Genomic DNA, 14,071 nt, shown 5'->3' with positions numbered 1-14,071 from the left:
CACTGTGCAAGCACATGGAAGGCCTGAGCTCTGGAAAAGAGACAGAAGAGAGTGGGAGGGGAGGCAGAGGCACAAGGAAGCGATATGCTCAAGATCACAGAACACATCGTTAAGGGGCCAAGACCTTCTGGTTCTTCATCAGGTTAAGGAGCTAAAGATCCCCTGCACAAGGTGAACTCTTAGCCCAGAAAAATGATACTTTCTCTTTAAAAGTTTATATGGCAAAGAGCCCCTCACCAGTCTGTAAAAACACAGTGTACTGAGTATTTTCAGACACAAGACACTGGTCTAGAATAATCACAACTCTGATCCATCATGGAAGTTCTGATACTCCATCTGGCCTTCAAACTGAAGGCAGATTTCAGGATTAGGTACTGACCCAAGCATTTCTGCATGCATTAGCAAATAGCGCCTGCCTTTGCCTTGTCTCCACCACATCATACCCAGTTCTCTTCGGGCACTACAAATATTTACACCAATTTACTATTTTCCTGGAAGGGAAACTTGCACCAGCGCTCAAAAAATAGATGTTTTCCCATTAAAATTATAGTTTTGCTATTGAATTGAATGGGAAGAGAACTGACTGCAAAGAAAGGAGACAGGGATTTCAGGCTCACAGGTACTGCACAACTTGACTACCCAAATGACTTGCTTTGCTCAGTATCTCTTTTGCCAAAGAAAGCACAAAATGTGTTTCAAGGGAGAAGTATACATTGAGTAGCTCCAAAGAAATGCTGTTCTCTGAAATTTGAGCATGAAAACACCCTAACCAGTGATAGCAAATGTACTTAATAACCTGCTGAGTCAATTATTATTGCTTTTCCTAAGAGATTTTGAAGTTCCAATGGTTGGAGAAGTGAAGAATCTGTATCAGACTGGCTTCAATCTGTAGCCTTGGTTGGCTTTTTGTTAAGGACCATTCAGTCCCAGCCGGGATTTCAAATGCTGCACAACAAAGTCCAGCCTTCCTTCAAAGTTATTTTCTTTTACCAGAGTGGTCAACTAATTGATATTTCTGAAGTTTAGAACTGGAATTCTTATGCATACTTCCTAGAAAACTTGGCATGTGGTTAAAATTGTTAAGATACTTGTGCCTTGATACAGTGCTCACTTAAGCACAGAACTAGACCAGAAATAGAGATACAACTCCATGGCACAAGTGGCTGATTAAATCCAAAGTAAAAGGTACTTGTGACTGATGATGAAGATTAATCAAGTGTGTCATTCATGAATTAGCAGGCACCCCAAAGGGCTCCTTTTCTAATGTCACATAAAGCACTTTCCCAAATGCAAGATGCACTGCATGACTCACTTCTCTCCCAGAAATTCTAAGATTTCCAGTAAAAAGTGTTCAGGACATGTTTCTTCTCAGAACTGTGTAGCCATTCCACCTTCATCATGTTATCAGTTGAAGAGACAAGTGCACAGAAGACACTGTGTGGTGGAGAGGTGTGGTGGTAACTGTGTCACAGAAAATTTACCAGGACTGCATAATTCAGGGTGAAAGGGATAAGGTGAAGAAACTCACTTTAAAAATCACACAAGAGGAGAAAAGATTTGATCAGGAGGGAAGAATGTGCATATGTGCACATGGAGAGATCATGACAGGGAACTGACTGCTGGCACACACCTAGCATTGGGGACCCAACTACAACTTCTCCTGCTTCCTTATATTTGTCAGGCATGGAATTTAGACTCACCTTCTCGTGGCTCCACATTATGTCAATATTGCTTCACCAGTACATGCTATTTAAACATCACCCCTAATGCATCAATGCCACCACTGTCACACTGCTCAGTAAAATGCTGTCATGGACAGTGATTGCTGCATCACCAGAAGCAGAGTGAGGAAAAAAACCTCACAAGATGACTCGCTCAGTGTACAGCATCAAACATTTTAAATAACCTGAGCTACACAGTTTTCAGCTGGCACTGGAGGAAGCCAGCTAAGCACGTCCCAGGATGAGATTTCAAATACCTGATATGGTATTTGAGCATACACCTGGCCGTCCTTGAAGCCAATTCTCATCACTCTCTCATTCAGAATTACAACCACTGAAGTCAGCAGAGTCAAAGCATTGCAGGACTGACAACTGAAAAGAAAATAAAGTTCCCTAGATTAAGACAGAGCAGCAAATCAGAATAAACATTAGGAAAGCAGCTTGCTGGCATAAAGAGTGAAAAGCTGACTTTCTAAACAAAGTCACATCCCTCTGACACAACTAAAGACCACAACTATATTTTTTTAATTTCTGGGATTTTTTTACACTACACTGGTGTTGACTAACAGCTACGTTCTACTTGCCTGAATTGCATCCCACCTGCACCAAAACTCCCCTTATGTCCAGTGAGCTCAGTCTGGCATCAACAGTAAGATTTTATTGGAAAGCAGACATCAAAGAAAGATTCTCTCAGGTTTCCTTCCAACATTTGTTTGGCAACCATCACTAGCATTATTTTTAAAAGGATTTTCAGTCTAGAACCAAAGATGTTTATTATATTGACATGAGCATCTCCAAGCAGGGTTTATTCAGTATAAACCCTTGGGCTGCAGAAGCTGAAGGGGCTCACATTCACTTGTCAGAGAGGAGGAAGAAGACACTATGACAAATGCTGTCAAACACCACACTCATAACTCAGCAGAGATCATTTCTTTGATCAAGAGAATCACAGCCTGAAAACCTGTAAATACCAGCACTCTGCACTATCACTTAGAAATTGTGATAACAGTTTAACACTGAATTGCTACTGAACTTGCTTTCTTATAATAGCTACTCTACGTAAGGAAGCTGGCAACAGTTTTGAATTTTCATTCATGTGCAATTTCAGGATATGAAATGAGAAAACTTCTCTAAAAAATACTTAAATATTTAATGGGTCAAAGTAAACAGCAGCGAAAAGAGAGATTTGAAAAAGCCACACAAAACAAGTGCAATACAGGCTTAAAACAACCACTGGGAAGATGAGAAACCTGCCTCAAATACAAAGAGTTGGATGTTGCCTTAAATCCAGCAAAGATACTAGAATATTACAATAAAGGGAAGGACATCACCTTCTGATGCTTTAGTTTCCTCATTCATTTCTTCCCCTGAGCTCAAGGGGTACCAGGATATACAAACCCTGCCTGTGATTTATTCAGGCATTCCATAACCAGCACCTTTGGAAAGGCCAGTTTATAAAGGAGATGAGATCTTCCCAGAAGAAACAAAACAATTCCCCCTACTCAGCAAGCCCTTGTGAAAACTTAAACTCAAGAAATGGAGAAATTAATATAAACGCAGTAGGAAAAGGAGGGGGAAAGGAGCTGGATTAGATGAAAAGTGCCTTCAACATTTGGCACTTGGCAGCAGCTCCTACCCTCACCTCATGGATCACTGCTATTGATGATGTACTGAAGCATCCACTTGAAAGAGACCACAGAATCCCACCACACATGACTGATGCATAATGCAAGTTGTGTTTAGAGAATGTGCACCCACGTTTACGTTGGTTACCTGGAAACCATGTGCCAATGGCTATTTTTTAATATTGAAACTCACAGAAACATTTCCACCACATGAAAGATCATGCACAGTACTTCACTGTGGCTTCTGGCTCCACTCTAATGTCAAACTCACATATTTACATTTGCTGGAGAGTTTGCCTGTTCCAAGAACACTACAGAAATTCATCACAGGAAGCTGCTTTGACGTCACTGCAGTGTCCCCTTAAAACCACCATTCTGCTGGGAGTTTTCTAAGCTTTCCAGTTGTAGGAAGCGTGAACTGAAAATGGCATTTTGCTGGTCACTGGAAGGGAGCTAAAGAAGGTGGCTAAAACATTTCAAGGTTCATTAATTTACAGGGACACACGCTGGAAGAACATAACTGGCGAGGCTGTGACACTGGACTAGAAAACAAATTACTCTAGTGCAAATCCTAACTCCTTCCAAAGAGTTTTACAATGGCCACAAAGCCCCCTTGTGAATGTTTCCTGGTTTCCTGCTGATTTATTCCTGGTTTTGGACCCAGACACACAAATTTGAGATGCAGACAAAGAAGAGTTAAAAATAGTACAAGCTTAATACCAAAAGAACAAACCTCTGATTGCACTAATTCTGATTATTATAATAACTACAAAACCCCCACAGTTTCCACACTGGACTGAAAGTTTACAGCAACTTGAGTTCTGGCAGACAAGCAATAGGGGTGAATATCAAAGCAAGTGTCTCTACCAGGAGCTCCTCTTCTCTTGGCTTGGTAAGCTGGTCTGGGAGTTACTGGTTACAGCATTCCCCTGCCACACATAGGGGCATCATTTAGGGAGTGTCATGTTGTCCAAACAGATTACTGATGTAAAATAAACTCTACAACTGCTTTTTTTTTTTAAAACCAGAAATTGTGATTTTTCTGGAAAAAACTGCAAATGGAAAATTAAAATTTATTCTGCCTCATACTCTATTTTAACTACTTTCCTGTTCTATGAGCAATGGTCCCAGGAACTCTCACAACTAGCTTTGTAAACTTTCTTTATACTCCAAAAACTCCAAAGAGCAAAATTTCTCCAAGCAGTCTTACCCTAGAGATGGTACTAGTAGTGATGAAGAAATCTCATTATATCTAATTATGTATGTACACTTACTATGGTGTTTTCAGACTCCTTTGGATGACAAATACTGACTCCTTATGATATTTTGGAACTCATACTCCTGGCCAAATTGAGTTAAAGAAATAATAAAAGAGAACATTGCATCATCAAGCTACAGTTTACATTTTTGAACCATAGTTTAATTTCTTTCATCAAGGACGATAGAGAGCACTCAAGTAATGAGAAATACAGTTCTCATTCAAAAACTGCAGATAATAAGTTTCATTCTAATCCTCTTGCTTCCCATCCATTGTAGTGCAGGCTTTTAATTACTACATATAAAGACACAAATTGCCAAGTGTCCAGCTGTATCAATTCTTGTTCCCAAGGTGATAACTACAGGACAGGACAAACTAATACTGTATTTCACATTTCACAGAGAGGGGGTAAAAGGCTGTTCTTAAGTGCCTCATCCCCACCTTCTATCAGCACCTACAGCATCCCAAAGTTAGCCACTACACTAAAGATACACAAGGTATTAAAACCAGCATTTTTCATTTATCTGGTGGAAGAAAGGGAGCTGTCTAAGTTCTGGTTATCTCTGCTGAACTTTTGAAAGTGCTTATGCACACTTATACCCAGAATAGGTCACAGAAACCTGTGGTTTTGTCTTTGGTTCTTACAAACGAAATTGACTCAGCAATAAGAAAAGTACATCAGCAAACTTTACAGGTCCTATGGTCATGAACTTATTTCAGAATTTTTTCTACTGGCCCACTTTGCAGCTACTCTGTCCCCAGACTGTAGCCCTGCAGGGGGTTGTTGTGACCCAAGGGCAGGACCCACAACTTCACTTTGCTGAACCTGTTGTCATTGGCCTCAGCCCATCAATCCACCCTGCCCAGATCCCTCTGCAGAGCCTTCCTGCTCTCCAGCAGATCAGCACTCCCACCCAACCCAGTGTCGTTCTGCAAACTGGCTGAGGGTGCACTTGATTCTTGCCCACATGATTCATACAGACATTAAACCAAACTGGCCCCAATTCACCACTACTCTCTGGGCCTGGCCATCCAGACAGTATTTCACCCAGCAAAGGGTGCACATGTCCAAGCCATGAACATCCAGTTTCTCAGGTGAATGCTGTGGGAATGACAACAAAGGCTTTACTAAAGTCCAGACAGGCACATCCACAGCCTTTCCCTCAGCCCCTAAGCAGGTCACCCTGTCACAGAAGGGGATCAGTTGTCAAGCAGGACATGTCCTATCCCCCAGTTGTCCTGTGCCTGCTGTGTGGTGGCACTTGGGATGAGCTGCTCTGTGAGCTTCCCCAGCACCGTGGGCAGCTTGACAGGCCTGAATTTGCTGAATCCTTCTTCCTGCCCATCCTTGTAGATGGGCATCACATTTGCCAACCTCCAGTCAACTCTCCAGTTAGCCAGGATTGCTGATAAATGATTGGCAGTGACACAGTGAGTTCTTCCATCACCTTCCTCAATATCCCTGGGGGGAATCCCATCCAGCCCCACAGACCTGTGTGTACCTACATGCTGCAAGAGGTCACTGACCTTTTCCCTTTGGATTTGGGGGGCTCCATTCTGCTCCCCAAGGCTGGGGTCCTGGAGAACAATTGGTCTTGCCAGCAGAGACTGAGGTAAAGAAAGCATTAAGTACTTCAGCCTTTTCCTTATCCATTATCACTGTGTTTCCCCCTCATCCAATAAAGGAAGGAGAGTCTCCTTTTGTTGCTGATGTATAGATAAACATTTTTATGGTGTTTTGCAGCAGTAGCCAGATTAATTTATAGCTGGGCTTTGGCCACTCCTTTTGTAGAGAAAGACATCTGTACTTTAAGGAGGGCAAAGATCATCAAATAGATCTAAGACAGGAAGTAAAACTGAACTTTAGCTGCTGTCACTCATCACTTCAGAATCACTACTGCAGCGTCTAATAGAAACTATAGCTAACCTTTGTACAAACTGCTGCTACCCAAAATCAAATCTGGCCAGTAAGTAAACCCCCTATGAAGATTACAGATATTTTAATAGTGTCAGGTGAAGAGGACACCAGTATTTCATCTCATAAAACAGAAGCACAAAGAGCACCTTAAATATTTCATTTGGAAGATTCTGACTGAATTTTTTCCAGACTTGCAAAGAATCTAAAACACAGGGTGTCAATGTACATCAGAAAGGATGCAATTATCCAAGTGAAATGAAATTTTAAAATGCGGCCCCGTGGCTCAGGTTACTCCTTTACTATTGCCTGATAACTCCTTTTACAGGCAGAGGTCCACAAAGACAGCCAAGTCCTTAAATTGTCCTTACAAAGGACACAGTCTATACCCTTGAACTAAAGATAAGGCTCAGTTATAACTGAGGCTAGAGAGTTGGTGCCTTTCCCAAATTTTGCCTCTCTGTTTCCACACTTCTGGTGCCCAGTGTTTCCATACAAGTTAATCACAAACACAGCCCTTGCTGTCAGCAACAAGTCCTAATCTCAGTGAGATTCAGGCATCAGCAGAGTCACTCTCTAAACTCTTCCTGCTTCAGTGGGTATTTCCTGTCAAAGCAGGACCGTGGAACTTCAGCAGATATGGCCCAGCATCCTCCCCTGGATGCACAGCTCTTTGTGCTGTACATTCACAGCAGACCACACAAAGCTTCATATTAGGCCACCAAAAGCTCAGGAGTACAACTGATGAGCTGACATGCCTGTTCTCACTAAACTTTACCCACTGAAACAACCAGGGCAGAAAGGGAGTGGTGATAAGGCAGAAGGATTGAATCAGATTCACATACCAGTCTAAAAGTCTCTGAGTGGATGGCTTAAAAGCCCAGGTAATAATGTACTCACAATTCAGATTTTGCAAGAAAAACGAGAGCATAAAAAAATTATTTTTGATGAAGCTCTGTATAAGATTTCTGCAATTACCAAATAGAGTGATTGCCACTACAGCTTCCACCTTACAACTGAACCAAGGTTATTACTTATTTGCTTTCGATACAAGAAAGCCATTTTCATGTACTTACATCTGCTCTTAGAAGGAAGAGAAACTGGTTTGTGAAGTTCCTATTAGCACAGAAAAGCAGAAACATCTGCTAGGTGCTTCAAGAGGTTCACTGGTGTCACTTAACCAGCACCATAGGCCACAGCTGGTCACCCCTGTCCTTGGCACCACTCAAGGTAAGGCCTCAAGAGAGGAGGGGGCAACTTGACCACACAACAGTCAATACAAGGTTTCTGTATTTATTAAAAAAAACCCCAAACATAACAAAAAACTATTTTTACTTAGCTGAGGATAAGTCATCCACCTATGCTGATTCCTCCCTACACAGACCTACAAACTTTATTGCTGTTCAAGTCATTAATCCTTTCAGTCAGCACCTGACTTCAGTGACATGAGATTTTAACAAGTGAGACACAAAACTGACGTTGAGTCACCTCCGTGTGCTGGGGCTGTGGCACCATCTAGAGGATTCGAGCTGGAAATTCCTCACACAATGGGCAAATAAATGGGAAACTGCACTCAAAACTCGTGAAAAAAAAAACAATCCACACAAAAGAAAGTATTTATAATATTAGGCTTTGTGGAGGTAACAGAAGAGAATAACAAATAATACTTTAACACCAGTCTAAGATATTTCCCAATCTCCTCCCTTCCAAGTCACGTGCTTGCTACAAGATGTTTTTCAGGAGAAGAAGGCAAGTCCTTCCCTAGAGTTTTGTTTATAATCTTACAAGGATAACTAACTTTGTTCTGTTTCCTTAATTTTCACCTTTTTATCTGAGTAAAACCAAGGCCAAATTTCAAACAGGAAAAGGAAAGAGGTTTTTAACAGAATAACAGAGATTATGGTTTTTATTTTATTTCACACAAGGATGTGCTGACAACTGATTGCTCACTGCAGAACTATCAAAGGATGAAGATATGGACAGGCACAGCCCTGGAGCCCCTGGACACCCCAAACATCACTTTGAGTACTTTCAGCTTGGCACACTCTTCCCCAATAATTTAATTTTGCTACAGACACAAAAGAACACTTTTGCTCCTGAAGCCTTCTGGGATAGAAAAGTTCCATCCCTGTTGCTTTTATAAAATTCTGAGTTAGTTTCCCAGATGCTGAAAGACTGGGAATTGAGAATATTCATGGTGTGACTACTCCACAGAGTTTGCAGGCAAAAAATCCAAACTGTAGCTCCTGTTGGTTGCTGGGTACGTGACTGACCAGCAGCATGATATACAGTGACAGCTCTGCATTAAAAATTCAAACTTTTGTACACCTGAATACAATGTGTATCTGTCAGTATTGTGTCAAAATAATCATTTAATACCAAATTATCTGCTTCCACCCAATTTCCTTGGAGACTGCTGGGATAGAAATAAAAGCATAGAGGGAAAAGAAAGACCAGCTGTCTGGTCATCAGCAGCATTAAAGTTGGTCATGGATGAGTTGATTCCACTTTACAGGCCAACAAAACCTAAAACTTTTGGAGATACCCTGTGGCATTGGTATAGGAGCCCTTGTAATAGGTGGCAGACCTTTACAGTTAGTTGTAATCAAGATTACTCCTCACAAAAAGCAAAGTTCTTCCTGAATTGAATTGATCTGTTCCATTTGATAACAGCTGGCAGCAAATAAGGATTGTTTACAGCACTTCAGCATAGCTCAAGTCCTTCAGTGTGTCCCTCAGTGTGCTTCACTCCCTTCCTGCCTCTTCCTTGTTACACAGGTTCAAGCAGCAAGGAACAAAAGAAAGTTTCATGTACTTACCAGCAAAATCCTCTTCCTAGTTTCCACGTAGAGAATTACATATCTATCATCGCTTGAGGGGCGGAAAAAAAGGAAAAAAGCTAATACTTTTGAGTGTTTTCCATCTTTCAGTTGATTGGTTTTTCCTTAGTCTTAACTATAAATGCAGAAATTTGTTTAAACAGTCAAATGTAGGCACCTGAAGTTTAAGCTTCTCACTTTTTACTTTCCCAGCAAATACTTAATTGCACAGATAAGTATTTGCAAGATTCCAGTCCTAGACTAAGACGGATTTCTATTTCTCAAGAATTAGCACTTTCTTCCTAATACTGGATTCACTACCCTATATTGAAAGAATAATTACATTGTTTGGAATCTGAATTCTCAGTTAATTTTGAAGTAACCAAGAAAGGATTTTATTTTTTTAAGTGTCTAGCTCTGATACAAATCCTATCTGCATATCTGTAAAAGTCTGTGGGTTTCAGTCTTTCATGCTGAGCATAAATAATGCTTCCAAGAATAGACCTGCATCATGCTAGCTGTCATTTTGGCTCCAGCTCAGTATTTTCTGCAAAGCTGAGCTGATATTTTTATTGGTTTTAAAAAGACATATAGGTATCTTGCATCTATGAGGGAAAGCAGTGGTCTTGAAAGAAGCCTTGAAAATTAAGAAATAGTAACAGTGCAGCAAAGTATAAAAACTTGTCCTTTTCATTTTTCTAAATCCCTGGAATTGCCAGTCCAATTACTGAGGATAGGATCACCACTATCCCTTACACTATGTGCTTACTTTAATTGGACTGTAATAGCAAGTCACTAACACCAGCAGTAGGACCAGGTTTATATTGTATAATCTATAAGTTTTCATTTAAGAGCATCTACAGGCTGTATTGAAACAAAATTGCCCAGCAGATGTTCCAGGCAGATTCAATAATCACACACCAGTGCTTCCAATTGTTCAAAAACATGAAAAACTACCTGTAAGTAAAGTTACCTCATTTCCAAAAATCCAGACCACCACACTTCTCACTGCAACTGAGCTGCACAGGTGAAGCAATGCACTGGCTAAGCTGGTCACAGGTGAAACAACTCACACAGATGAGGGTCAGCTCTAGGCATAGTGTTCTTGATTGCCTTCCATGGCATGGGATGCTGGATTAGCTTCTAAAATGGTAGCTTTTGAAATAAAGATACTGTTTTTCCTGATAATTTCTCCCTTTCCTCATAAACCAGATTTTCAATTCAGCTGCACACTTATCTGAACACAGCAACTTCAACGTATGATTTATGCTGGCCCCTGCCAGTCTGAAACTTAATAAATGGCTGAAATAATATTGTTGCAATAGATAAGGCAATCCCACACACTGAAGTTATTTTCTCTCCAACACAGGGCCAGCAACTGCATTAAATTATGTGCTGATATAGAGTTGTGGTTTTAAATACAATTGTGTCCTTAAAGGGATACAGATACATAACTAGCTTGTTAAATTAATCTTAAAATAGCTACCTTAAGAAAAAAAAAAAAAAAAAAAAAAAAGTGCTGGTGGTTTCCCAAACTTGCCAACTGCAGAGCAGAGTAACTAGAAGTCAACTCAGTGACAAAAACCCAAGAATCTTCAGATACAACTTTAATAATAATCTCCTTCTCTTAAAAAGACAAATAACAGTCTTTTGAACACATCAGTGCTATTTACTGGGAATGGGGCAAGAGTTCTTCACATGTCTCACACAAAATTTTTTCCCCTCCTGTTTTGGCAAAAGAGAACAGAAATGCATGGGTAAATTGCTTATACCACAGCATTGTAAAAGCAATCTACACCAACAGAAGAAGTCTAGATTTCTTCTGAAGGTGATTTACATCTATACATAATGATCACAGTACATCAAGACTGGAAAGCTGCTGCAAGCCAGGCTCTGCACACCCACACAACACATAACACCTGGGGACAAACAGACAGCAGACCAGAAAACACTTACATGCAGGGAAAAGACAAAGACTTATTTCTAACAGCAGTATCTCAACTGGTATCTTGTAGTATCAGCCTCAGCTTTACATAAACTAACTAGAAAACCCCTCTGCTACAACAACTAAGGCATCTTAAATTGGTCTTACCACACCTCAGAATCCCTCAGCAGAACTCAGCAACAAACTTCCCACAGCCAAAACCACACCAAGAGCTGTGGGCCCCTCAAGGGCACTAATTAATAATCCCTCCCTGCCCTGCCCAGCCCAGCCAAGCCAAGCCCAGCCCAGATCAGCCCAACCCAATCCCACCTGGGGCTGCCTTGAGTCTCTGGGCTCTGTTATCCCACCTCCCCTCAGCCCCTCAGGGTGTCTGTCCTGGCTATTCCTGGCCATGAGTTGTGGATCCCAGGGTATCACTTGTGCTGCTCCACAGCAAGGACAGAGCAGCAGCAGCTGGGACATGGCAGTGGAGATGAAACCACCTACTCCCCAACAACAGGACAGGGGATGGGGCCATGGGGGGGCACAAGGAAGAGCCCCAAGGTTGCTCTCGGACATGGCATCCCTGCAGCCTCCTCACAGGGCCATTGGGCATCCTCACAGGACACTGTGGTGTCCTCTTATGTCCCCTCTCCTCACAAAACCCCACAGAGGGATTGTCACACCTGTAGTCATGAGCACCAGGGGTAAAACATCCTCTGCTCTCTCCAAGTATCCCCCTTGGTAGCAGCAACGAGTGTAATAACTCCTGAGCACAAAGTTGCAGTGTGAGCTGCTATCACACCCACCCATGACTGTTCATGAAGGCACTGCAAATTTCAAGAACACCTGTGTCATCTGAAGACATGAACATTTGGTTTGTGGCCATTCCTTGAAGCTCTCCACGTGATGTAGTTTTTTCATTCAAGTTAATGGAAAGCAAGAAAACTGGACAGCAGAGCCTTGATATGTCTTCACTGAAGAAATAAGGACAAGTATCATAATATTCATTTAACTTAAGGAGTCCCATATTGGTGCCTATCCCCCTTGTTTAACTAAAATATTTATCTCAGAACCAGATCTTGAACATCTCATTATAGAGAAGGAAAATGTGTGGCACTGAGCCATTGCTTTTTCAGGCACTCTTTGTCCAAAATTCTTCATATACACAAAAACAATCACTAGCAATTCACTCCCCACCTCTTTCTCTGAAAAGTTATGATAGAAAAAAAATACCAGACAATAACACCTACTAAGCAGTGTTGATCTTCCTTGGCCCTGCTAAATATTCACAAAATTGTGTCATGGTGTGTTGTTGTAGGAGGAAGACCAAGTTTCCCATCAGGCCATCTTTGGCTTTGAGCCTGCCAATTGCCAGCCAAAAGTGAAACTGGTCACAGAATCAGTTTACCGAAGCCAGGTTTCACAGGTTAATCTCTTTTAATCTTTCATTTACAAAGGAGACAACTTCATGAAATTTCCCTTGCCCATAATTTAGTTGACCTCCTTCGCTTTTCCAATCCCCAAAAAATCTATTGCACCAGCAACAGTTTAGCAATGGGAGGCAACAACACCAAGAAGGAAACCTAAATGTTATTTAGTCTTTAGAAATTGTGGACAATTTCACTCCTATGCCTAGGCATCTTAAGTAAAATGTGCCTTTGTTCACAGAATAGATGATGCAGGTCAAGAGGGAAGCATGTAGCCTGGCAAATGGAAACTGAAAAGCTGCTTTGTGCCTGCACTTGCTCATGTCGAGATATGGCTGTTCACTAAGCTGAAATGCAGTCTGGTTTCAGAACAAGCACAGTTTCGGCCATTTCTGTATTCTGTTGTAGTAAATAGAATGTGTCTTGATCCAATGAACACTTGGAATAAGCTGCAGATGAGAAGTGAACAAAATCCAGCACTTAGATAATACAAATGATCTTTTTTGAGCTTGCAGACTGATACATTTCTCAAGGCAAAACAACCACTGTAATCTAACAAAAAAAAAATAACCCTATTTTCTTATGTTCTGTTACTCAGAACTGTTTCCTTCTTGGCACAATATTGGTCATGTGTGCCTTCCCACTCGGGTGTAGAGCTGCAGTCCATCTTTACCTGGGACCATGCTATTGTACTGAGGGAAAGCTCAGGAACAGCTGTGCAGAGATAAGACAACAATGTGCTGCTTACAAAAGCTGGTTTGGATTCTTTCTGTCTCAGTTTTGAATTTCATAGTAGGAAAAACATTCCGCTTTTCCTCACATTAGACTGTTCACAGGTATCAAGGTATCAAGTGCCCCCATGTCCTGTTCAGACTTCCTCATCCTCAAAACTAGAACATGTGACCCAAGTGACACGCATGGACAAGATTAGTGCAGGAGTTTTGGGTTTAGTTGATCATTTAGAAATGTTTCAACACCAGATGCCAGATGTGAATACAAGGGAGTCTATAGCTGTGAGGTTGCATTCAAGGTGCCAAAGAGCTGGATTCCACAAACAAAACCTCAAAATGTGTAGTCAAAAGTTTTTGTTAGATCTCAAAATATCCATAAGTAGCACCAGTCAAGCCAATTACTTCAAGTCTTTCTGGAGAAAATTTAGTGTAATTTCTGTATGAAGCATTTCAAACAAGTGTACAAATTAATCACAGAAAAACAGTCAAACCAGTGGTGCAGAAGTGAGGTTTATTATGCTGTTTAGGTTCCCTGAATAGATGAAACCCTCTGTTCTTCACTAACATAAACAGCTGTCTTTTATTGAGATTTTTTGTAATAGCGTAGGTGTAATACTGTGCAGGTGAACAAGCAAATGAAAGATTCCT

At 41.2% G+C, this 14,071-nt stretch overlaps 1 long non-coding RNA gene across 13 annotated transcripts in view; it reads right to left on the bottom strand.

Moving 5' to 3' along the window:
• LOC138116896 (uncharacterized) overlaps positions 1 to 11,497 on the bottom strand; it is a 197,206-nt gene extending 185,709 nt beyond the window's left edge. For 11 of the 13 annotated variants that reach the window (XR_011154378.1, XR_011154381.1, XR_011154377.1 and 8 more), the window contains exon 1: positions 11,431 to 11,497. This is a non-coding gene — a long non-coding RNA (uncharacterized lncRNA). The remainder of the gene's footprint in view (positions 1 to 11,430) is intronic. The other 2 variants (XR_011154385.1, XR_011154388.1) reach the window with 2 other exon arrangements.
• Positions 11,498 to 14,071: the final 2,574 nt, after the last annotated feature.

The sequence above is a fragment of the Aphelocoma coerulescens genome, chromosome 11 (assembly GCF_041296385.1).
Source record: "Aphelocoma coerulescens isolate FSJ_1873_10779 chromosome 11, UR_Acoe_1.0, whole genome shotgun sequence".
In the NCBI taxonomy this organism is placed as follows: domain Eukaryota; kingdom Metazoa; phylum Chordata; class Aves; order Passeriformes; family Corvidae; genus Aphelocoma; species Aphelocoma coerulescens.
This window is presented reverse-complemented; position numbering and strand designations above follow the sequence as displayed.